At 34.1% G+C, this 25,887-nt stretch overlaps 1 long non-coding RNA gene across 1 annotated transcript; it reads right to left on the bottom strand.

Moving 5' to 3' along the window:
- On the bottom strand, nt 1-25,887 carry LOC308064474. The gene is made up of 2 exons (XR_013928398.1): nt 14,122-25,887; nt 1-14,059 (listed from the first exon to the last, which is right to left on the bottom strand). It is a non-coding gene; the product is annotated as an uncharacterized lncRNA (long non-coding RNA).

The following is a 25,887-nucleotide window of genomic DNA, read 5'->3' as shown; positions in this document are numbered from 1 at the left end:
TTGCCCTTTTTTTTTTTTTTTTTTTTTTTTTGCTCATTTCAGATTAACGCTCCATTTGGCTTGGGCATTTTGGCAGCTTTCAGAGGGTGAAACCATTCATCCTGGTTTGATCTTCATTTCAACCATCTATATATTTTTTCTTCCTGTGAAATATATGGGTTTTTCTGGAATATGGAACTTTTCTTCCTTGCCTAATACTACTACTAATAAAAATTATATGACATTTTTGTGTCAGCTGATTCACATTTCAATAAATTATTAACTTTATTTTTTAGAAGCCATACAAATTCCATCAGTAACTTATGCCTCTTAAAAAGACTTGGGGAAAAACCCCAGCTATTTGCTTCTATTAATCTTCAAGCCATTTTCTTTGCACATGTTATTTCTAGTGGTTCTCTTTATTATTATTATTAGTAGTAGTAGTAATAGTAATAGTAGTAGTAGTGGTGTTGTTGTCATGTTTGCACTATGATTTTTCTACTCCTCTAAACAGGTTTCATCTCTCTCTCTCTTTCTCAGCTTGCTTTTCCTTAAACTTAGAACATTCTGGGATCTCATTAATGTACTCAGAAAAACTGCCACAGACTTCAATGGTAGCAGAACAAGGCCGCAAAATATCTTGTAAAATTCTTGATACATAAATGTTGCAATTTTTACAAACTCTTGAAATCAATCTTATCCAATCACTGTTATTCAGTGGGATCTTTGCCAGGGCCTTAAGTAAAGCAACGATAGTGAATTTTCAGTATTACTTAAAAGCAACAACCATTTTGTACCTGGGGGAAAAAAAAAAAGTTGTATTTTTGAAACTAAGTAACGAAGCTGAGAAAAAACTGAAGAGAAAATGAATAGGAAGTTCTTGAAATATGCAAGGAAAAATAAGTTTGAGGGGCAGATGGCTGTCTTCCATGATTAAAGAACTTAGTGGAAATACAGCTGGTTTCAGTCTTCCTTGTAGTATATTTAGACTACTAATGGGAGATAAAATAGAATATTTTGTGATTTCCATGGCGAAAGACAATTCATCTTCTTTACAATTTAGAAGAAAAGAAATACAGACCTTCCTGAGCATGTAAACTACATTTTAAGTGTGACTGCAGCCCGAATTATATTTAACTGTATATCTAAACTCATCACATATAAGATAGTGTTGAATTTTGTGGGTATGGGAAATCTTTTCTATGACAGGTCTCAGCACCCTGGATCTATCTGTGTGGCTCTGTATTCATCCAGTTGTACAGCCCAGGCATTTTGAAGTAGTTCGTTTCCAGGGATGTCAGAAAATTGCAGGTCTCAAAAAAATCCAGGAATCAGTCATGTTGACCCATGTTGCCTGGCTTCAAGACTCATTGATCATAGACAGTCGTATCAAGAGGAATGACTGAACGCGTGGTCCCAATGCCCCCCACATCAAGGATGTCTATCCCTGGTCCAAAATATTAGACCAGATATCAAAACTAGGGAGCACAGGATGACACACAGTATGAGTGAAACCAAGAAAGGTCTTACCTTTATCTTTACTGCTGTTTATTTATTTGAATAAAAATCACAAGAAGGAACACTAAGATAGATTGTACATCAAAATTTTATATTTTCTATTCCATTATGCATCCAGAGTTATAAATACTTTTATATATATATATATATATATATATGGTTGGTTGGATTTTTCAGCACAAGAATACAGGGCACAAGGCTCAAGATCTCTTGATCTAAGAGAGATCTATATCCCTTCTTTTGTTTTCTTATGTGTCTTCACAGCTGTCTGGATGGTTCAAGCCAAACAATATCTGTAATCTGTGCTAGACCATAGTCCAGAGAAGGCTTGTATTTAGAGGACTGGATTTTTTTTTAATGAATGCAGTAAAAGTACCTTAAAATAAAACTGTAATAGTTGTACACAATACAGGAAAAATAATCTACCAGAACATTTTTTTACATGTAAGATATTTATTTAGGAAAAAAATATTGTTACATGTAGTTAGCAAACTAACTTAACTGTTCTGGTTACTTTATCCTCAAAGATTTTAGGACTGGTATATATTGTCATTACACTCTTAGTCTGTATGTATAGCCTGAAAATTGCTCTCCTTTTTCATTCCCATTTGGTTCCTCAATTTTGAGCAAACTTGTCATTAAATTGATGCACCAGATAACTTAGAATAAATAAAATGTTCTCTCTGCACCTGCAGAAGGAGTAGATACTGTAAGATGTGGTTTAGCACTTCAACAGACTGCTGCTGTCTGCATAGCCAGTGACTTTTGCTAGTTCAGTAGTCTGATTTCCTTAAAGCTTTGGCAGCAGATATGTTCTACTTCATATTTTTGTCTTTTAAATGAAATATAATACACTCTAAAAAGTTTAGGCTTCACTGTCACAGCAATCATCTCAAACTAAAGGCTTTTAATGTATGAAATAAGTACAAATTTTAATTTAAATAAACAATGCTGGATCTGTTTTGGTACATCACTGCATTTCAAAGTAATGCCACAGTTGGTCTGTGGTTTGTTTGAGATTCTTTCTTTCAGGTAATGAGAAATGTGTGACACAGTAGGCTTTTGTTGATCAAGGGCCCTCTTGTCCTTACTTGCCTTCCATGTAAAGTATTGCTATTAATCCCTTCTCAGCGGAGTAGGCTGTCCTCATGTCCTAGAGCACAGGAGGCACGAATGACAGGATAAGCACCTGTCCCACTCCTTTCCCAGAAGATGCAGGACTGTCTAGTTTCCCAGAATACATCTTTCCATATTTCTATGTCAACTTTTTTGCTTCTTTTCAAAGTCTGTCCATCTTGATCCTACAGACTGCAGGAGGGACTTGCTAATTTTTATTCAGTGCCATGATAGTTCAGCTAGATGAGCTGACACATCTGCCTAGTACTGTGTCTTGTAACTCAAATCTTTGTACCATGCTCCTTTTCTCAGAGTAGACAAGATCTGTATCCTCACAACACATCACAGAAGGTACTTAGATATCTAATCCTCTTTAGTCTCACTAAGATTTATGGCTTAGGGCCTCAACTGCATACAGATATTTCCATTCCCTGATCCTGCAGCAACAAGGTTAAGAAGTTCTTCATCAGTGGGTTAACTGAGGGTAGAATTGGATACAAAATATGATTTTAATCAATTGATAGGAAAACATTATTACAGGCTTACCATAACATTCTCTTAAGGCATCAGGAAATGGAAAATGTACACCTACTGTTCTTAATTCCAATATTCAAACTAATAAATTTTTCAGTATTTTTCTGAGTTATTGCATAATGTGGATACATTAATTACCTTGTAAATTCAGAGTAATTAACTCCTAATTTTTGCTGATGTTATGAAAACAAGTGAGTTAATCAGAATAGCATTGTTTAAATAAGGGGAATTATTGTGCAGTACATCGCTTCTGAAATGAGATCTTCTGTTTGAATTCAGTTAAATTATAAATTGCATCAAAGTAGTGGTTATTTTTCTGCTTTTTTATCTAATTATGCTTTATCTTTCAGCAAACTGCTTCTCAATACCTTTTTTGCACTGAAAGCAAGCCCTCCAGAAATAAAAGAGGCTTATCTCCATCACTGTGGCTTATGCACTTATCTTCATCTTACAGAAATGTGTGATGTGCTCCCTATCCTATTGGTGCCTCTGTGAATGACAATTGGATGTTTGTATTTCCAGTCCATAACCAATGGATTGTATGTATCTAAAACTTCTGCTTTCTCTGTTATTTGAGATGTCTGCATTAATCTGTGTGACCATACTATTGTATATAAATGTTAATTACTGACACAGACATACACTATGCATTTATATTCATAAGTATTGATCACACTTATCAGCTTGGCTTCCTACTATCATTCAGTCATAACTCTTTAAATTCCCTAAATATGCATTTGAATATTTACATTCTGTGTAATGAAGTCAATATATTTTATGCAAATTTATCGCTTTTTAGATTTTGCTTAACATGTTTTTTCAAGAATGAAAGTTATAATCTTGAATATGTGTACTTCTAATTTACAACTGCTTGATGTATGTGGTCAGCCTGATTTTCTTCTGTGATATGTGCAGGAAGATTTCCCTGTCTGAAATATTATTGCTGAGACACTATTAAAAAAGTAAAATTGCAACCCCACAAATAATTAACAGTGGATTTTGTATTCCAGAAATAATTGAGATAGCTGAATAACAACACATACTACAATTCAGTAAGAATGTCTTGTATAAACTACATCAATATTGTAAGAACTAATATTGCAGTTTTAAAGGATAGTGGATTTTTGACCGGCATAGTTCCTGAGGTGGTATGTGTGAGTATCCAGTGCATTACAAACTGATTGAAAAGATTTATTACTAAAGCAATGTACTCAGAAAGGTTTTGTTCTTTTTTTTTGGTTTTTTGGGGGTTTGGTTTTTGTTTTTTTTTTAATATCTTTTTTTTCCTGTCATTCTACTACTAAGATGGCAGTCTGAGATGACTTGAAGGATTTTTCACACAAAATATATTCATTTGACACAAGGAAAACTATATATATAAAAGCTTTACACTTACTTGCAGCCTATAATAACATTCTCTCAGAGATCTGAATGATATAATGCTGTGAGGAACAACTTATAACAAACTAGACCTTTCTTTTTACTGTCCTCCTCCCCCTCCCCCTGCCCTGTATATCATTGCCTACAAACGAAAAATTGTAAAGAAGTGTGTATTAAGGAACTGTTTGATCTATCTTTGGATGAAGATGCATCATGAATGATTTAAATGGTATGAAAAAATATTTTTGGTTTCCATTTCCTGCTTGTAAAGATTTGCAGTTCCATTGCCTTGTGTCCACAGGTAATTCTCAGTGAATCATTTCACAGTATTACATTAATTTTAAATGAGAACAGCTGGGTAGTGTTAGCTTCATCGGAAAATAGGGAACTGTGCTGTTCTTGTATCTTCTATGGGACTTGAGAGATTTTGCTGTTTGGGTTTTTTTTGTTGTGGGAATTTTTTTGGGGTTGGGTTTTGCTTTTTTTTTCTTGTTGTTGATGAGTGTTGACATGCATGCCACCACTGATAACAAAGCCATAATTTACATGACAGCTTCTAGCCTAGTAACATTTTGAAACAAAATTCCCTGATGAATCTTGCCTGAATATTTATGGTTACAATTCAGGAACACGTGGATATGTTCCAAAGAACTAAATATGAACATGTTTTTTCAGGTAGAATGGTAACTACTGTGCAGATTCCTGTAATATATGTATGTTAGTTATGGGCAGAAAATAGTTTAGACCTTTTTTTAAAGCTTTGAGGTTGGGGATTTTTTGACACACACCCCCTTTTTTTTTTTTTTTTTTTTTTTTTTAGGTGGGAATAACTATGTAAAAATGCTATTAGTTATTTTATTATAATTTGATGTGCAATTATTATTTTGGTTGAATTTTTTTCCTAATGAAAACTGGTGAGGAAATTAAGTTGTTCATTTAAGGAGGATTTGCTGTTTTCTTTACACTGCAGAAACTCTCACACACATGGCAAATGATTGTAAACAGATTACTAGAATAACATTGACTCAGTACATGAATTTACATCAATCTGAACATATGATTGGTCCAAAACAAAAAACAGATACTGCACTTCAATGTTACATTATAAATTATTAAAAATAATGAGGTGGCGTGCAATTTGCACTGACAATTTTTTTTTTTTTTTTAATATTGGCTATTTGGTATAATTTCATGTATTGGAGATGTACAAAATAGACCAGAATGTCAATATCCCTTAATTTCAGGTTCCTTAATCCTTCTTTCACCTTTCTTATTAAGGTTTAAGGTCTCGCATCCATCTAGGAATAGATGCACTAACACTACATATCAGAAATGCTGTCTCTAAGACACAGTTTTGTAGGAGATTGCTGATCAACAGGAACAAATCAAAGGGAAGAAAAATAACTGTTGATGTAGAAAGAAAAAACTAAGCACTGTGTATTGCATACTGAAAATGGAAAAAAAATTGAATTAAAATTATTTCAAGATAACTAGTTATTTGAAGATACTGACAATCCAGATTCTTAATACTTAACTCAATTAGTCCTGATAAGTTCTAAAACCTGTGCACATTATTTTTTAATGCTGTATCAGCTAGGACTCCTACTGCACTAAAAGTAGAGTAGAGATGAAGTATATAGTGCCTGCCTCTTTCTCTTAAAAGTGCTGTGTCACTGAGTTGGATGTGGTAATGTTTTGATTAAAAACCTACATAAAATGCTAATCCTGACACATCTTCAATATATATCTGGTCTCTTTCCAGGTAATAAACTGTAGTATTTTATATTCTTTGAGCCACTGGAGAAATCAACATGGTTAGATATTTTTAGCTGAAAAACTTCCAAAGGCAGTACCTTTTCCTCTGTTTAATAAGATCTCTATGCTATGTAAGTTAAGGCTACAAGACCTCTTTTCTACCCAAATTCCAGACTCGGAGCCTTTGCATTCCTTCTCTACTAGCTTCACAGGAAAGGGACATACTGTATTTTCCCACTGAGAAGCCTCTACACTGAGAAGCCTCTAACTTCCTCTGTTTCCTCACTTGCAACCTACAACTGTATTGCCCACCTCAAATATTACACAATCATTACATAATTTTTCTAGAGTGATTTACAGGTGCCTTTTATTGAAATGCTAACCTTCAAGTAGAGATGCAGAATCCTGGACACAATCTGAGTGCTTCTCAAAGGCAAGAATATTTCCTCTTTCCCTTTAATTGTGGAAAGGGCAGTCAAACCGCTCCCAAATACTGATCACAGCATAGCAGTAGTAGCTCCCCATAGGACCATAAGCTGAGGTATGGAGGAAGCTTATTATGCATAGTAGCAGCTTTCTGTTAGAATAACTTGCAATTTGCATTTCTTGGAGCTGTTTTTTCAGTTGCATATAGACTGGGACAGATTTTGTTTTAAATGGTTTCTACATATCTCCACAAGCTAACAGGAAATACCATTTTAATGAAAGCAAAGAATTTGATTTTCACTGGAGCTTAAGTGGGAAATGGTTTTCAAGTGACATTAAACTGAGATTTCAAATTTTCTTATGCTGTTTTAGGAGTGAAAAAAAACCCACCCAAATTTTGTTTTGCTTTGTTTTAGTCAGAAATAATGGGGGGAAAAAATGAAAAATACAAAATTACAAGTATCACATTGATAACTATGTCACCAGAATGTGAGAGGCCCAGATGGCCCAGATTTGGAGGCTGAAAGTAAGTGGAGCTGGAATTTACCTCCTGAGCTTGTTTAATTCCTGTCCTCTAAACATTCTGATATACCTTGTTCATAGGGAAACTGAAAAAAAATTGTCTAAATTGTTTATAAACTAGTGATAAACTAGTGACACCTCTGCAGCCTCCTTAAAATGTTTAAATATTGTCATCATTACCTTTTTTTTTTTTCCAAAAAATGGATCTTAAATTAATTTTTCTGCCAGTTACATTTCTTGTTCTATGGATGTGAAGAATAATTATTTCCCTTGCCTTTGCACCCACTTCTTATGTCTTTGGTTATGATGTTTGTCCCCAAGCTATATAGCATTGAATATTTCCATCTTTTTTCTCTTTATCATATTTTCTAGACCTGTAATCACTTTTGAGGCACTTTCATAGTGTTCCCCATCTCATACATCTACACTTTGTTTTTCTGGCCTAGCAAAGGGACCTGAATGTGCCTTTTGACAAACACTATTATAGTTATTCTGAGCGAGGTCTTTTAATTCTCTCTTAATCTTTCTTAGACTGCAGACTAAGATTAAGAAATAAATAACCATTGAAAAGACAGTTAATATGACTTCTTAGATCTCAGGCAGAATACCCAAAAATACACACAACAGCAATTAAGATCATTCTCCTCCAAGTTTCCTAAAGACTGCTGTAGTAGTGGGGAGTTTTGGGGCTGGATATACATCTGTTTTCTTTGATGATTTGCCATTTCACTGACAAATTCCAGTCTTCTTTTAATGCTGTAACTTGCATACAGTGGTCTCTGTCATGTTATTATTTAAAGTAAACACCATCTAAATCTGATTTCCAGGTATTAGGTTGAAATGTAATGCCTAGCAAACAAGAAGATGACTAAAAATAGAACTAAAATTCATTCACTACTTCCTTGAAAAGTGGTTTTCATTATATTTCTTGAATTATTACATAAAATTTTCGAAATACAGTCCTGAAACTGCTTCTTATTTTTATTTTTCAGATCAGTACATAAGAGTTTTAATATGTTTAAACATGTTACTGTTATTCACATCTGCCATTCTTAGTGTTTAAGCAAGGACTGGAGAATAGCATTCACTATTTTTGGATAATGATAAAGGTCTTCAAGTTAGCAAGGAGTGCCATTTCTCTAGGTAAAGACGAATACATTGCACGATATACAAAGTGCAAGAAGGTATAATGACTCTCACTTTTTAGCAAGATGTCAGACAGCATATTTCCAAATTTTCACCATTGCTTCTCTCAGAAAGATACATCTTCAGCATCCTTTATCACCACTCATCTTTATTAAAGGGAGACAGATGCATAAATATTTTCAACATTAAATTAACTACTACTCGAGTATATCTGCTTAACTATTTATTTTGTAAATTCATATCTGGTCGTATTATAAATGAAATATATAATATTTTTTGCATAAAAGCTCTTTATTAGTAGTTTTATGTGCTTTCTGCAGTCATCATTAGATTTGATCTTGACCATCTTAAGTGACAGAACACCATAGAAATATGAGCAATAACCTGTGTGATTCATTTGATCTACCTTAACATGTTCTGATAGTCTAGCATTTCTTGTTACTGTCTTGCACTATCTGCACTACCTACACTACCTGCCACTCTTATGTCCTTCAGTAAAAATGCTAGAAAAGGAGCTCAAATATCTAGCAGTGTTGCTATGGTAATTTAATAAGAAGCAAAAATGAGTATTTCTCATGATTTAACCCCAGCTGGTGACTAAGCCCCACGCAGCCACTCACTCACTCCCCCCACATTGGGGTGGGGTAGAGGATCAGAAGAGTAAAAGTGAGAAAACACATGGGTTGAGATCAAGACAGTTTAATAGGTAAAGCAAAAGCTGCACACACAAACAAAGCAAAACAAGGAATTCATTCACCACTTCCCATGGGCAGGCAGGTGCTCAGCCATGGCCAGGAAAGCCGGGCTGTGTCCTGTGTAACAGTTACTTGGGAAGACAAACACCGTCATGCCGAATGTCCCCCGCCTTCCTTCTTCTTCCCCCAGCTTATGTACTCAGCATGATGTCCCATGGTATGGAATATCCCTTTGGCTATTTGGGACAGCTGTCCTGGCTGTGTCCCCTCCCAGCTTCCCGTGCTTCTCCAGCCCTCTGGTTGTCAGGACCCCAGAAACTGAAAAGCCCTTGGCTTGATATAAACATCACCCAGCAACAACCAAACCCATCGGTGTGCTGCCAACATTGTTCTCACACCAAATCCGAAACATAGCACTGCCCCAGCTAGTGAGGAGAAAATCAACTCTATCCCAGCTGAGACCAGGGCAATATTAATACAGACTTTATCCATACTGAAGTAAAGCGTATTTTACATTTAATATCTAGCCAATAATGTCTGATTTTATCACAGTTCTTCACATGTAATATTTACAGTAAGGACTGTAAAGTTAAGTCACTTTGTGCCTTGAAGGGAATAGTTCTTGGAGGTAGAAAACTTCATCATACTTCTATATATATAGGAAATACACTTCCTATATTTTCTTTCACTAAGAAATAAATCTTAAAATATTTTTCAGGTGATATTTTTAAAAATAATTTTATCTTTTTTCATTTTTTCATTATTTTCAGGTGTCCGTTTTGCTTAGAGTACATAGACACTTCCAAACCAAGCATATGAATCACATCATAACAAGAATACCTAAAAGAAAAGTATCATGGGCACACTAAGGCAATCCATAGAATACATTCCAGAAAGTCCATTTGGTCTGAAAAACAATACTTCCACTTCTGTTAATACACTTTAAGGAAAAGTTATTTCCATTTTATAAGAAAATATATTTTCACTATTCCACTTACCTTGTCTTGCATATATACACATGAAAGCATGCACATGCAAACAATAATATGCTAGTGCATACATTCAAAATTATGTTGTAAGAACTAAAGTTTTAATATATGGACTGTGTTACCCACTGTAGAACTTTCAGTGTTTATTTTATTGAAGAAAAATGAAAAAAATGTGTATGGTATATAGATCTTGTCAAATATTGGTAATCCAGTGTGTATCAGTATCAAGGACAGAGATCAAATAAATGCAGAAAGCTGTGGAGTTGTTCTAAATAGACAGCACTGATGTGTTAATGTAGCTTTAAAAAATATGGGGGGTGGGGGGTGGGGGTGTGGTTCCTCCTTTCTTCTAGAATTCCTAGTTAAGTAATTGGGAGGCTTTTAAACAAACATTGTTTTTAGGAAAAAGACAGAGCAATCAAAATCTAGGACAATTCAGTAAACTGATCACCTTTGTTTGCTTGCATACTTGCAGATAGCCAGTCATACCCTTTGGACATAGTAAAACATTTCCATATAATCCAGGAAGTCCAAGCAAGTAGGGAATTACTAAAAGATAATATATACTGTATCTGTTATTACACCCCATTTGGTGCTTTACTTTTTAATTTTTTTAAAATCTAATTTTTTTTTTTATTTAAAAATTTCCTGCTTTGTCTCATCCAAATGATTGTCAGTTATCAAGTTACTAACCAGTCACTTAAAGTGACCAACCATCCCTAAAATAACCTCACCATACTGTGTAGAATCTTCAGATCCTTGAAGGTCCCTGACCCAGCAGCTTCTGTCACAGACACGTGATTTCCCAGGTGAGCAAGCTGCATACCTTTTTCTGATTCTAAGGAATAGATAAAATCTCTGCTGCTCTTTCACTGGTTTGACTTGCATTAACAGTACACTTAGTCTGTATGGTCACAACTGTGACTCCTCAGAACTATCATGCAATACATAAAAACATGTGATAGGTTTTGAAGCTTTTAGGGAGAAAGGACAGTCACCATAACCAAAACTTTTCATGAAAAATACTTGTGATTGTCCCATTCCTATGGGATCTTCAGGAACAGGCAGGTAAAGGGATCTATACATTGCACTGGACACCTTTCTTTATGCTCTGAATGACTAAAATAAAAATTTAGCAATGAACTTCTAGAGTCAATGGTAAGAAAATGGCACCTCCACAGAGTTAATCACCACTCCTTAAAATGGGCATTTAAAACAAAGAAGTTGGCTGTCCTGATGGAGATTAACATGGATTTAGAGCATTGGTTTTTGGAATTCTGAAACTTGGCAAGATAAATGTCTTCTTAACTGTAATAATATCAGCAACATAGTAGTTTACCAAGTAAAATAGTTTGGTATAATTATGACAAAATAGTTTTACATCCCTAATTATTTTTTTAAAAGTGGCATATTTCATTCAAGTTAATTTATATTCTGTTGTGGGTATAGTTCTGGGTTTTCTTTTGCTGTTTTTTGACAGCAAAGAGTTCCCTTATCTGAAGGCCCATTATTATGCCTTAGCTCAATCCCTCAGCTGTACTAGTTAAATATATTCTTATAGTAGTAGTTTAAACTACAAAATATGGACCAAGTCAATAAAGCTCTGCTTTAGATATTTTATAGAAATTTTTTGAATGCTTTTCCTGGTAGAAGCATATACTTAGGGAATATTCTTTAAAAGTTAATAGTTTATAAATATTCTAATGCCAGAAAAGGTAGCTATTTATTTTAGACTATTTCTTGCTCCTACATGCAGAACCACTGTACCAGAATGTATTACACCTTTTTTTTTTTTAATTTTGGCTGATCACTGTCAGTGAACAACTTTAAGTTGATTCACATTTATTCTTAAAGTTTGCTTTTACTCTTCCATGGTAACATTAGCATCCAAAATTATAACTGCAGGTCTTGCCAATTTGTAGAATATTCTATTAATTTATCCTCCAAAACCACTAGATTAACATTTTAATATTCAGAAACTGTATAAGTTATACAACTTCCATTGTTCCTTGAGAGAGTACTCAGAGTCATCTTATTCATCAGAGAGCTCTGAAAATTTTGATATTTATGCTTAAAACTTCTCTGATGAAATACATGTACAGTAAACTACACAAAATTCACCAACATAATATTAACTATAGTGGTAAGAACTGATGTAAAACCAAAATTGGCATTCAGTTTTCTTTTTAGGAATGATCTTGAGAAAGCATCTAATGAAGAAATACCCCATGCAAGAATATCATTACTCTGTATAAATAAACCAGTCTGTCTCAAACCTATCTGCTTCATATGAACCCTTTGTCACCCTGGCTAATAAAGAAACATTATAAGATTGAAAAATATGTCCAGCACAAGATGGAAAGCACATTTTTTGAATCAGCTATCTTATGCAAAAAGTAATGATTCCAACGCTTTCTAGGTGTTACCATATATGAAATATATATGCTGGACAGCTTTCTAGTTCTCTCCAGTGTTCTTGGACTTCAAAAGAGAATAATAACAAAAAGGGCATAAAGCAGCTGCTACCGCTAACATTTTCAGTTCTTAAATGCCTTAACATAAATTATTGCAGTAAACTGATAATTTTCTCAAAAACTGGAAAAATATATTGACTTGGAGATCGCTAAAGTTTAGCTTAAGTTTAGCTAATGCTTTAGACACTTAAGTTAATTTCTCCTGTGAACAACCTCTTTTCTAAAAATGGATGGGGAAAAAACAAAACCAGTGGGAAAATAGTTCCTTTTTTGGAAACATCTTTTTTATCTTTTTTGGAAACATATTATTTGGTATGGTTTTTTTGGTGGTTTTTGTTTGTTTGTTTGGTTGGTTTGGTTTTTTTTTTTTTACTTTACTTGATTATGTTATTTTATAAAATCAATTAATCCTTGTAAAAACTGAATAGACCCTCTTCCTTAAAGACCATGTGGAGACATCACATCTCAGAAAAAAACACTAAAAACCATTGTTATAAAGGTATGGTACAATCCTCTTTTAGATGTAGCTTACGCTTTGAGCTATTTTCTTTACTTAACCCATGGCAACCACTAGTAGTAAAAATATTTTCAAAGTTGGAAGGAGTTTTGGACACACAGACATACACTTTAACTTTGTAAATGAAAAATGAGAAGTTTTATTGTGTGTTCATTACCTTACTCCCAGACTGCTGCAGGACAAATTCAAGGAATACAGCACAGAGAACTTTGGCTTAAGACCAGACACATGCTTCCAGGCACATGCTTCTTTTCTTTCTCAATATGAAATAAAAGTGGGTTAGACTGAAAAAAGATTTTCTTTACAAAAAAGTGCAGTTTCACCAATTTTTTGCACTGTATTCCTTAAAAAAAAAAAAAAAGTTTAATATTTATTTGAACAAATTATTTTAATTACTACTTTTATTTTTTTTTTTATATATTCCAGAAAAGTTACAAAACTAATTGGTTAATGATATTTATAGCTCAAGCATTTTTGAAAAATGCGAGTTTTGCTGCCAGTGTTGTCATAAACACAGCTTTCATTGCAAATGCATACTTTGGACTGCAAATAGAACTAGAAAGTGAATTATGCTTCCAACACATAAAATCCCAGCAACTAAAAAAACTATCACATGTAGTTGCTGACCTCCCAGATAAAATTGTGGTTATCTTCAGGAAAAAAGCTTTGACCCTACACATGCATGTGCTTAGTCTGATGTAAAGGGATGAAACTTTTTGATCCATCAGAGAAAACAGAACATCAGTTAATTAGGAACTGGCCTGGTAGAATCCTTTTACCTGAAAATCTTTTATTATTCCACAGGCTTACAAAACTACCAAAATCAACAAACATCAGCATTAAGAGATTATATCATCCATCACTAGAAATACAATCTTTGCTAGAAAGCAGCAATATAGAACCTGCTTTATCCCCCATTCTCACCTCTGTATTTTCCTTTCCTCTTCCTCTGTTCCTAATTCATTTCTTCCACACCAGCTAGACTCTCATGGTCCTCAAGGGTCTTGTCTAAATTTGCACTTTGGTCAGTAATGTAACACAAGCATGTGTTAAAGTCAGGTGCTGTGGACCTGATAGGCATGCCACTGTAATTCAGGAGGCAGGGGTTCCTTTAGACTCCCTCTGGTGTGTCCTGTGGTCTGACTACCCATCTTCTGTTGAAGCACTTTGTGCATGCTCCTGGAACACATTCAGCTGCACACATACAGACATGCATGCACATATATATACACCCACATATATATATCTAAGGTATAGGTACTGTTAGAGGTACTCTTAAGTAAGCAGTACTGTTAGGTAGCTTTTACACTTACCTTAATTTTACAAAGACTGCTCCCTTTCTCAATGTTCAATTACTTCCAATTTTTATGCTGCAGTTTCTTTTAGTGACAGTTAAATTATTTTTTCTATCCACATGTTTATATAACCTAACAAAGGTTACACGTTTTGGGGTTCCCCAGAATGAAAAGAAAATTATAATATCCTTGTTTATAAAGGCTAAGTTGGAAAAAACTGTCTTTTTTTCCTGAAATAAAAGGTGAATGTTCCTGAAAATTCTTCCCTCAAACACTTCTCACAATAGCTACATTAATAATGGTGAAAATCCAAAGGTAGTTAAATCTGACTGATTAAGCCTTGGAGTAAAGCAAAGAAATATTATATTCTGTCTATAGATAGACTGATACAGGGGCATTCAGGAAGAATGTGTTCACTGCATTTCATACCTCTGTGAGCTTGCAATATTCTTTCTTGCAGATAGATCACATACTTGCCAGCAGTCTGTTGTTATCAACAGTCCCGCCCCTTCTGAAAAGAATAAACTTGGACCTTAGGAGGAATATACCGTAGCTCAACTAAGATTTGAATATGAGCATACAATAGCTCCAGGGAGAAAAATGCTCAGAAAGATTTGCTCTCAAGACTTCAGAGACTTCATTGAATCCTGAAAATGAATAAGCAGAAAAGAAAGTTCTGATTTACAAGAGTGTTTCCTCAGAAGTATTTTTAGCAGAGTTGCTATATCTGCCAAGCTGGGTAGTCCAGTGACACTTATTTTGTGAGTGTGTTAATACCCAGCATATAACAATTATACCTTGTTGGATTTTCTCTCAATATAGAGCCTACACAGAAATGAGTTTCTTCTCTCTCTTCTTTATTTGCTACTGCTGAATTATTTATTTTTCAATATCTAGGCTGCTATAAGGAAAACAAATTCATTCATGGTGGTTTGTTTTTTTAGCAATACCTGGTTTGGGGATTTAGTTCCTAACATTCCCATCCTAAAAAGATACTCTTTGTTCTTGTTAACATTCATGGACATGTTTTTTTCCTTGGAATTTTCAGTTATTAATTTTATGGGTTGACCACTTTTATGGGAATTACTCTAGGGCAGTAGCACACTGTCATATGTTTAAAATTTGTCACTATGTTCTTGATTCTGTTGCTTTGATTACAAGAGCTAAATTCTGCTTCAAAATTTGTAAGTGTGAAAGTATTCAAAGAAATGTCTGCACAAGTCTGCATGAGTGAAAAATTGTAACCTCATCTATCTTTTAGCTGAAAAGTGCTATGATTAAAACTGTAATCATGACCGATCCCTGGTGAATACAGACTGAACATGACTCAGACCTGTCTGGTTATGTCTTTGTGGTCTTTGATCTATATTTCTTCATTTCAGCTAGAGCAGGCACTGAAATTCTCCTTTGAAAGCAATTTGGCTTCTAGCTACTCTTTTATTTATTTATTTAATTATCTTTTATTCATTCGGTCACTTATCATAATCTAAAGCATAAATATTCATAGAAGTGGCATATAACTAAACCAATTTAAATTAATCAAAAAAGTAAATTTCCAAAGATTTGAATGGTTTATTCATACTGCACCTACCACTTTCTCAATTCACTGAAATGCTGTAAAGTATTTAGAACAATCTGTTTTTTTCAAACTAGTGTTGTTAAGAGTTACCTTTTTAACTGCCTTCACCACAATAACATTTCCAGAGTGTGCAGTCACCTGCTACTTAAACAATAACATTTTACTTCACTTTTTTACACTTTTTTCTTAACAGGTAAACTGTTTTATAATTTTCAATTTACATTACAAAATTAATCCCTTTTTGCTACTGACATTTGTATGTATATTGGGGATTTTTAAGTATGCCATTACCTGCTTTTCATCATCTGCCATAAAAGAAATTTAATGTATACAGTTTCAGAAAGATCTAAATGATCACTTTCTACATAAAAAAAAATCTGTTTTGAGCATTATTCTTTTGTTTGATTCAGGAATACCTTCGACCATAAGGTTTCTACACTTTTCCCTGGAAAAAAAGGTCAAACTGACTGCTTTGACAGTCCCAATAAATACAGAGCTATTATGTTTCTATTCTGTGTGACAGACATTATTTCTCAGGTTTGAGTGGAGCTGTCATGCTTTATAATTCTAATCTTTGTTAAATATTTTATACTTCTGCTTTTGCAAAGTTATTGTTTCAACAGCCATGTACTTAATCAATGGCTATACTCATATTTCTTTGGAGGTTTCTGAAAAGATTTTCCATAAAGAACTGTATTCCACTGCTTCCCATCTCCAAAGTCAGAATACTGTTCTGATTTTATTTTGCCAGAATGTGTCTTTTCATGTCAATACATTTGTTTCTGTCATAACTTCCCATACAATTTAATGATAGAAGCAACAATTCATTTGGATAGGTCTAAAGCAGAATTTTTCTATTGTGTGTCTGTGAAGAGTCTCTACTTATAGTCAGGTCTTCCGTGTTCTTCTGTTATTCATGAGGCTCTGAAGATCATTCAATGTTTTTTAATTCCAGGAGCTAAACACTTAGGCTATATAACAGACCGCAGTGAGACAGCATCATGAATCATAGTAGTGTTATGAGAAAGGACTACTCAAGGTTATTTTGTGTTTTGTTCACAGAGAAGAGGGTGAGAATAGTATCTATTCTTATACGGCCAATTATAAGGCCTGATTCATACGAATCCCTTCAACACCATTTATAATAAGAATTCTTATTAAATCTCTTCTTACATGCTCCAAACCCATTTCTATTCATCTGGCTGGTCAATATGTTCTGCTACACCATCTGGGAACTTGTCATTTCAGATCATGACTTGTTTTATAAATGTTGCATACACAAATTACAAATAACATCATATAGTGCCTTAAATTATTGCTAACATATTCTAGTCCTCTAACATAGATTTTAAGACAGTGATTCACAGTTCCTTGTGTTTTTTTTTAATTGTTTCTCACTCCATTTTAATCTGACTGTATGTTAAAGAAATGTGTTTGTGAGAATTCAGTCATTACTCACTGACAGTTTCTATGTGGCCATACTAGAAAGTGTCTTCTCCTTTAAAAAGCATAGCTGCATAATTTTATAATTCAAAAATCAAGTTATTTTTTTAATAACATGTCCTAAGAAAGACTGAGTTTAACCCTAGAATACTATTTTTTTACATTCTATGAGTATTTTATCAGAATAAACTTTATAATCAACTTCACTTATAACAGCTTTGGTGAAAAAAACAGAACCCAACTTTAAGCTTTTTAATTTTTATTTGGTATGTGACATCACTGATAATGAAATAACACCAATTAAGATCTTTTCCTGATTTACAGTATTATGAAGTTCAGGGTCTATGAAGCCATTCTCAATTAATGTTATATCAATTACACATTAGAATTTTACACTTTGTGTATTTTCCTCTCTATGTTTTCAACAGTTTTGAAAGATTGGAGAGCTATAAGCCGGCAATGCTGCAGAAGTTTAATTTTCCTTATATCTTGCTAACCAGCAATTAAATTGAAACAGAACAAGGTCTTAAAAAGATTGGTCAGGATGAGTTTGGTACAATGCTCTGAGTGATGCTCTGTTTGTGTTGAGAAAGGAATGTACTCTGAATAATTAGAAAAGGTTCAACTGACCGATTTTAAAGGAATGTACTCTGAATAAGAAAAGTACTCTGAATAAGAAAAGGCTCCACTGACAATTTTAAAGTAATGTACCATTGACAATGTTAAAGTAATGTACTCTGAATAATTAGAAAAGATAAGCTGGGCACCTGAAGGAGATAAGGAGACCATGAGTCAGAAAATCGCTGAACAAAGAAAGTTGAAAGGTTTACTCCACCTAGATCCCACCTATCATGAATAGAATGATTAGGTGTCAAAATCAAATGAATATGTATGTGAAGATGTTGTAACATCTCAGGGAAACTGTATAAATTGCCTAACTTTTCACTGAAAACTTCGGAGCTTGTTTGTCCGGTGTGAATCGTCTAGCCCCCCAGTGTTGCACGAGATAAATACCTTTGCTGCTTAAAGACAAAATTCGTATCTGAGCCGTTACTCTTTGCCGTTTTGGCATCAAAATATATCCTTCTGTCCTTCAAAATATATATGGGGAATTGAAAACTTAGGAAAATAAGCAATATGGAGTTCATATGACATAATTCTTGCTCTAACAGATCATGTTTCTCCATTTGATGGCCAAAAAGAAATGCTGTGAAGAGTGTGATCAGTAAGGTTTACAGTAAATAATTTTGGAGAAGCTGTGAAAAATGTAAACACAAAATAGAGTTCTCAAAAGAAAAGTTAGCTGCCAAAATTAAAGTGGATACATTATTCAGTACTGAAAAGTCGATTCTGTTTTGCTTTGGTTTTTTTTTCAGTTTTTCAGCTACTTGTTTGAAGTTTAACATGTTGACTAACAGAGTGGAAAAGAAAATGTGTATTTAAGATCAGCAAAGCTAAAAGACTGTTCCAGTATCACATGCTAATGTTGAACTCTGAGAAAAGCAAATAGGTTTTGTTGGTAGCAAAATTAAAACCATGCAGTTTCCTTGTTTAGATACCCTAAGAAACTTTGAATCTGTGCTTGGGACTGGAAACACTCCTAACATGTACAGTGCAACCATTGATTAGGCTTTTCCTGTGGTTTGGACATCTGTAATGATGCTCTACTATTCATACTTTCTGGTGTTTATTGTGGTTTGATGTAATGCTTAGCCTTTATTTCTGTGAATACAGTAAAAAAGGTCGCTCTTGTCTACTTAGTCAACATTTTCCTGATATAATAAAATCTAAGAACTTTTGAAATTACTATACTTTTCTCTTTTTGATCAAATTTGATCAAAATTCACTATGTTTAAAATTTATTAGAAGAAATAAAGTATAAAAATTTAAAGTTTATTTTCTTATTAAAACACCTGAAAATAAAAGCAGTAACAAATGAAGAGGAACAGGAAATTTCAAGGGGAATGGGAAAAGGCAGAGATTTTCTTGCAACCATGTGGCAAAATAAGGAGAAAACATGGACTGGTTGGTTAAGTGACCCTTAATCTGCTAAAATTTAAAGAAAAGATTTTAATAGTTTTGTTATCCTCTTTTACTTACTTTTTTCTGGACATTGTAAAGCCTTTGACACATGAGGATGAAAAAGCCTTGAACTGAATTATCAGCTTGTGTTTGGATGCAATACAATACTTCAAATGCAACCTTATATTTCAATAATATAGAAATATTATCTCCTGTTTTTCAGGAAAAGCCTTCTTCCTTATTCATGGAGGAGCTGATCAAAATACAATTACTCTCCATAAAATATTTTGAATGTCTATAAAACAGTGCCAGGTGGGGGAAAAAAACATCCAAACAAACAAAAAATCCACCAACAAACCACAAATACTGGAACTGTATACCATTTCTCAGCAAAGGTTATGTCAAATATATACTACTACCCTCTGTTCAAGTTCATGATAATTGATATTCCACTATAACTTAAAACATGTGCATTATGGCTTATCATTAAATATAGAACAAAATATTTTTTCTTTCTGCCACTATCATTTGGTGTAAGTTATTTAAAGCTAGGGTGGCAACTAGTTTGAAATCAAAACAATGTTTGTGAAACAAAGTCATTTTAAGTTAAGGAAAATACTTTATTCTGTCAAGCTGTGGTTTCAGAATTTTTTTATTCAATACTGACATATTGCCATGAGTATTACAATAGCAGTGTATCATAACTTTTTTGCATTACTCTTACAATTTCTAGCAGAATGCAGCAAAAGAATCTTGGTAGTATTTTGGAACAACTTTTTTGCTTTTTTTTCTCTGTTAATATCACTTTATACTGTTACATTATTTTTTACTAAGTGCTGCAAATGTAGGCATTTCTTTGTCAAACTTTGCAATTTCTTACCTTTGTTTGAAATACTTCAGTTTTCACGGAGTCTCACAGGATCACATAATCACAGGATGGCTGAGATTGGAAGGGACCTCTGGAGGTCATCTGGTCCAACCCCCATCATCATGCAGGGCCACCAACAGCCAGTTGCCCAGGACCATATCCAGGTAGCTTTTAAATAACTCCAAGGATGCAGACTCGCATAACCTCCCTGGGCAACCTGTTCCAGTGCTCAGTTACCCTGACAGTAAAAAAAAAAAAGTTTTTCCTGATATTTAGACAGAACTTCCTGTGTTTCACTTAGTGCCTGCTTCTTCTTGTACTGTTACTGAGCATGACTGAAAAGAGCCTGGCCCTTTTCAGGCCAGACAAATCCTTTTTTCACGCCCACTTCAGATATTCATATACACTGATGAGATCCCCCCCAGAGCCTTCTCTTCTCTAGGCAAAACAGTCCCAGATCAAGGTGATATCTCCCTTTCACACTGGGCTACATGAACACTTCTGATAGATATTCAAGACTCGAACTGTAGGCTGCCTGTGAGGAGCTGGCTGTAGTGATCACATCTTCAGTATCATCACCATTATTAACTTTTCACAAGTAATGCAAAGAAACTTAAATCCATATGGAAGTGTCACTATACATAGTTTTGATCCAATACAAGGAGAATTTTTCATCACCTTTTAACAAAATGAGCCAATGCCTCTGCAATTTCATCTACTAAGCAGTACATGCACATGAAAGTTACTAAAATCATTAAGAGGAATGTAACATAATCCTATGTCTATTAGAAAGAAATCGAGATCTGGTAAGAGCTTTGCGTTTAAGACTAGAGATGTAAAAGTAGCTGCTTTGTTGTGTAGCTGATGTTTTTTCTTTCTCTTAATTCTTATAAGTAGAAAAGCACAAACATCAATTGCAAAACAGAAATTTTGGATTATTGCTTTTACAAAAGAAGTAAAGGATGTAATGCTTACTTTTTACACGTTTGGGGTTGTAAGGAGTATAATGAGTAAGAAAATTGATCTTATAATGAAATCTGAATACAAGACTCACCTTCCAGAAGAGTTTTTTTTTAATAGATAAAATATATATATTTTATATATATATATATATATATAATATATATATATAAAATTATCTTTATAGATAAAGACAATGCATTTTCATTGGACATATTGTATAAATAGACAGACTCCAGGTATGAAGTGGAAGCATCAGACTCCAAAACAACAAATGCTATACCTTACCACCTTTTTTTCACTTTTCCCCTACTGACACCTACTCTAGTTCTCTGTTTCAGCTGTGTTTCCTTTCAGAGATGGACCACTGCATAATTAAACATGCTCTAAACAATTTTTTATGATTTATAAAGCTTTGAAATCTGCTTCTTCTATTTCTGATATGAAGAACTGTTTGGGTGTCTGAAAATGTGGCTAATTTCTCATATACAACAGCTGGTGAAAACCTTCATCTCTAGCTACAAATCCTGTACTGTCAAAAATTTGAGACCATCAAAACCACATCAAAGCACTAGCATTGTTTCACAATGAAAATAATTCCCTGCCTATACAACCACAAAAATCTCATGTTGATATTTCACACTTTACGTGAAGTACTGAGCTTTTCACTGAGGCAACAAGAAGTGGCTCCACATGATGTTTCAACTTTTCTCTATTTTACCCTTCCCTCTTCCTAACTATGAGGAAACAGAAATCTATGTCAAGGTCACTGCTACTAAAAAGAGGATGAGTGTGGGTGGGAAGTAGACAGCTTTTTGTAAGGCTATGTGCTAGTTTTGGCTGTGATAGAGTTAATTTTCTTCATAGATGCTAATATGAAGCCATGTTTTGGATTTGTGATGAAAAGAGTGGTAACACACTGATGTTTTAGCTATTGCTGTACAGTGCTTGCAAAACATTAAGACCTTTTCTGCTTCTCATGCTGCCTCACCAGTGAATAGGCTGGGGATGCACAGGTGTTGGGAGGGGAAACAGCTGGGACAGCTGACCCCAGCTAACCAGAGATGTCATATACCGTATGAAACTGTGCTTAGCAATAGAAGTTGGAGGAAGGGGCAGGGGAGCAGGGGCAGATGTTCAGTGTGATGGCGTTTGTCTTCCCAAGTAACCATTACACGTGATGAAACCCTGCTTTCCTAGAGATGGGTAAACATCTGCATGCCAAAGGGAAACAGTGAATTAATTCCTTATTTTTCTTGCTTGTGTCCTCAGCTATTGCTTTACCTATTAAACTGTCTTTATCTCAACACATGAGTTTTCTCCCTTTTACCCTTGTGATTATCTCCCCCATCCTGCTGTGGGGAAATGACCGAGCAGCTGCGTGGGACTGAGTTGCCTACCATGGTTAAACCACAGCAGACTATTAAAACTACAGCAATAGCAAGACAGAGTTTTAGTAGGTGGCCTAAAACCTCAAGGAAAGTTTGTACTTTCTAGGCTTCAAGTGAGTAGGGAAGTCAAAACACCTGTTTTATCCGCATTGGACACTCAACTGAAATTACCACAAGTTTTTTATCTTCAAGTACTCCAAAAAGATTTTGACCTTTGGTATTGTGCAAGATAGAACATTATCCACTGCAATTCCAAGTTTAAAATTGTCTTTAATATTTACCATCTTCACAGCATGAAAAGTAAGGGGGTTTATATGATATTATATAAATGATTACATTTCTATTGTACACATCTTTGGGAAATGGTGTTTATACAAAGATATTGGATGGATTAATAAGTCCTCATGTGTTTGAAATAAAAATAGTTGGGTTGCTAGCCAATATACCAGAGTTTATAAAAGAGCTGAAATTAATTGCAAAACCCACCTACATAGTCATCTAGCACAGTTTGCTTTTGAACAGAGATGAGCTCTGTATACCCTTATTTCAGTCAGGATCAAATGATGGCCACGGTATTTTCCTTGGGAGGCTTTTTCAGAATGTAATAATGTAATCATTCAGAATCTGTGTATGAATATTTCACCCATAAGCTTCCCTCTGCCTCATATACACATACCCCCCTCCACCCCACCCCCACCCCCCACCCCCCCACCCCCACCCCACCTGCAAGTGTTTCATCATGCTTCTAGTTAAAAATGACCATACTTTTGGTTGGAATACCGATTCAATATTTAGTTTAGGTAATTTTTACTGGTTCTTTTTCTTGCTTGTAAGCATACATTTTCTGAATGTGTCAGCTGAGGGAAAAAAAAAGACAAAAAAAGCTTTCTTTTTCTATTTCTGCGCAGGACAAAACCTTATTTTCAAATACAAAACTCCTCCCAGCATAGAATAACTTGGATCAGCTAAGAAAATTACTCTTTGGCTACTGTTCACACATTTATTTGTTTTCAACAGGAACTGAAGCACTTACAGGCTGATTTGTAATATGTTTTCCATACCTTGAGTCACAGCTAAACAGCTCCTAGTTTTGATGTTGTTTTTTTCTTTTTAAATTTCCACATAAATTCTTTCCTGAACCTATTATCATCTGGAGGTGTCTAATTACCTTTGAGAAGTGCTTGAAAACATTAATTTAGAAAGCAGCTTTGGTGATCTTATCACAAGTAATCACTTCTCACTATTTTCCTAAGGTCATCCTCTTTATTGACAATTTTAAGAAACATTACTGAAATTGATTAGAGAGAGAAAAGTATAAAGATTTCAAAATTTATCTTTAAAAAAATGCATTTTAAGTTGAGCCTTTCACAAAGTTCAAAATGTTATGCCCCATATGAGAAATGGGATAGTGAAATTAGATTATTTGGTTTCTTCATCCAAAATACAAGGAAAAAACCCCAACCAAATCAGCAGAACTAATAGATGAAAATAAATGACATTTAAAAAAATTGTAACATTTTAAAAAATGAATTTTCTGCTTTTTAAATGTGATTTGGCCAAATGTAATACTGTGCCCTGCACATTTTGGTCCATTTTTTCTGCTTTCAAATCTTAACAAGGTTTATGTTAGAAAACTTTATTGACCTTTGTTTTTCATATTGTAGTATTTTGATCTTAGTGCCTACAATAACATTATGTCATATGTTTTTTTAATCAGCATATCACTGGGGAGGAAAAGAAAGAAGGATGATATAATGCTGCTAAAATATGATAACACCATACAATCTAAGAATTTATTCATAAGCCCTGGTGTCTCTGTTCCCCACCCCTCTTAATAAGCAAGCTATGCAGAGGAACAGACTTGGAAATTCAAGATAATTTTAGTTATTTACTAGCTGAGATTACAACTCTTGAAGTGTTGATTTTGGATTTTGATCAATTTTTTTTGTCAAATGCAGACCATAATTTGCAATGAAAAAAATCCATTTCCTGGGAACTAGATCAGAAACTTCAAAAACACAGAAAGGATCATATTTCCCTGAAATGTAACACTTCTTCCATTTTTATGTATCTATTTTGATTTTCTTTAGTAAACTGATAATTTATTACACTCTGAGTAGAAGCAAAAACTGAGACAGAGGTGACATCTTTGCAATCCAGAATCCTATCTGATCTGGCATTTAGAAAGAAAAATGTAATAACACCTGTTACATTCAATACTAGTTCAAATATCCTGAAATTTACTCCATTGTTTTGTTACGCTCTTTCCTACCTTGTAAAGATACACTTTGTTTTAAATTCATCAGTGCAAAATTTAAAAATTATAACCAAATCTGGTAAGCATTCCAAGAAATCTCAAAGTCATAGAAGACTGTTACAGAAGACTATCAAAGCATTTCATAGAAATACATAGAAAAAATGGAAGATCAGTGGTCAGTTGGTCTGATTTTGAGAAAACTTAACCGAGATGAATTTTACATCTCTGGTTTTGAACTTTTTATTACTTTAGACTAATTAAGAGACAGTTTAGATTAAAATTTGGTATTATTTTTAAATGAAAACTAAGAATAAATATGTTTTAATAAAAATATAATTTATCTACAGACCCTGATTCTCCAGTAAAGATTAAACTGGAGACTAACAGTGCTCTTAGTCCAGTTCTTTCAAGGATTTGGCTCCAATGGTCCAAGTTATTTGTGGGTATCTTGAATGAGAGAACACAAATCATATGGTTATTGTTAGACTTCATGGCCACTGTCCAAATTTAAGATTCATCTTTCCTCCTTTTTCTATTTACAGTTCTATATGGTCTTATAAGATGATTCTTTGTTCTGCAGATTGCAATTCTGCTTCTGTGCAACATGCAGAGGTACACACCAGATTAAAGCTAAATATACTTCAGGTTAAAATCTGTTGAGATCCAGAAAGTCCAATCCGCAATGGTCTACTCCACAAATCTTGCTTTGAGAAGAAAAGAGAATTTGGTCAGGAAGCTGTGTTATCAGAATGATTTTATGGACTCCAAAGGGGTAAATATTACTTAATCAATCCTGTTACAGACAGTAGGAATGCTAAATTTCATTGGGATAGACAGTGCCCAAGAGGGACCATGGTTGTATCTTGGTAATTAAAAACTTCACATAATAGCAGGAAATTCATACTCTGACCTTTACTCAAGGCTTTTAATGTATTTTACATGCAACATCATTGGATAAAAGCTTAATTAATTCTGTGGGTAGGAAACTGTGTTTACAATGCACTACCCAAAGCATTAGACT

The sequence above is a fragment of the Falco punctatus genome (assembly GCF_963210335.1).
Source record: "Falco punctatus genome assembly, chromosome: 5".
NCBI lineage: Eukaryota > Metazoa > Chordata > Aves > Falconiformes > Falconidae > Falco > Falco punctatus.
This window is presented reverse-complemented; position numbering and strand designations above follow the sequence as displayed.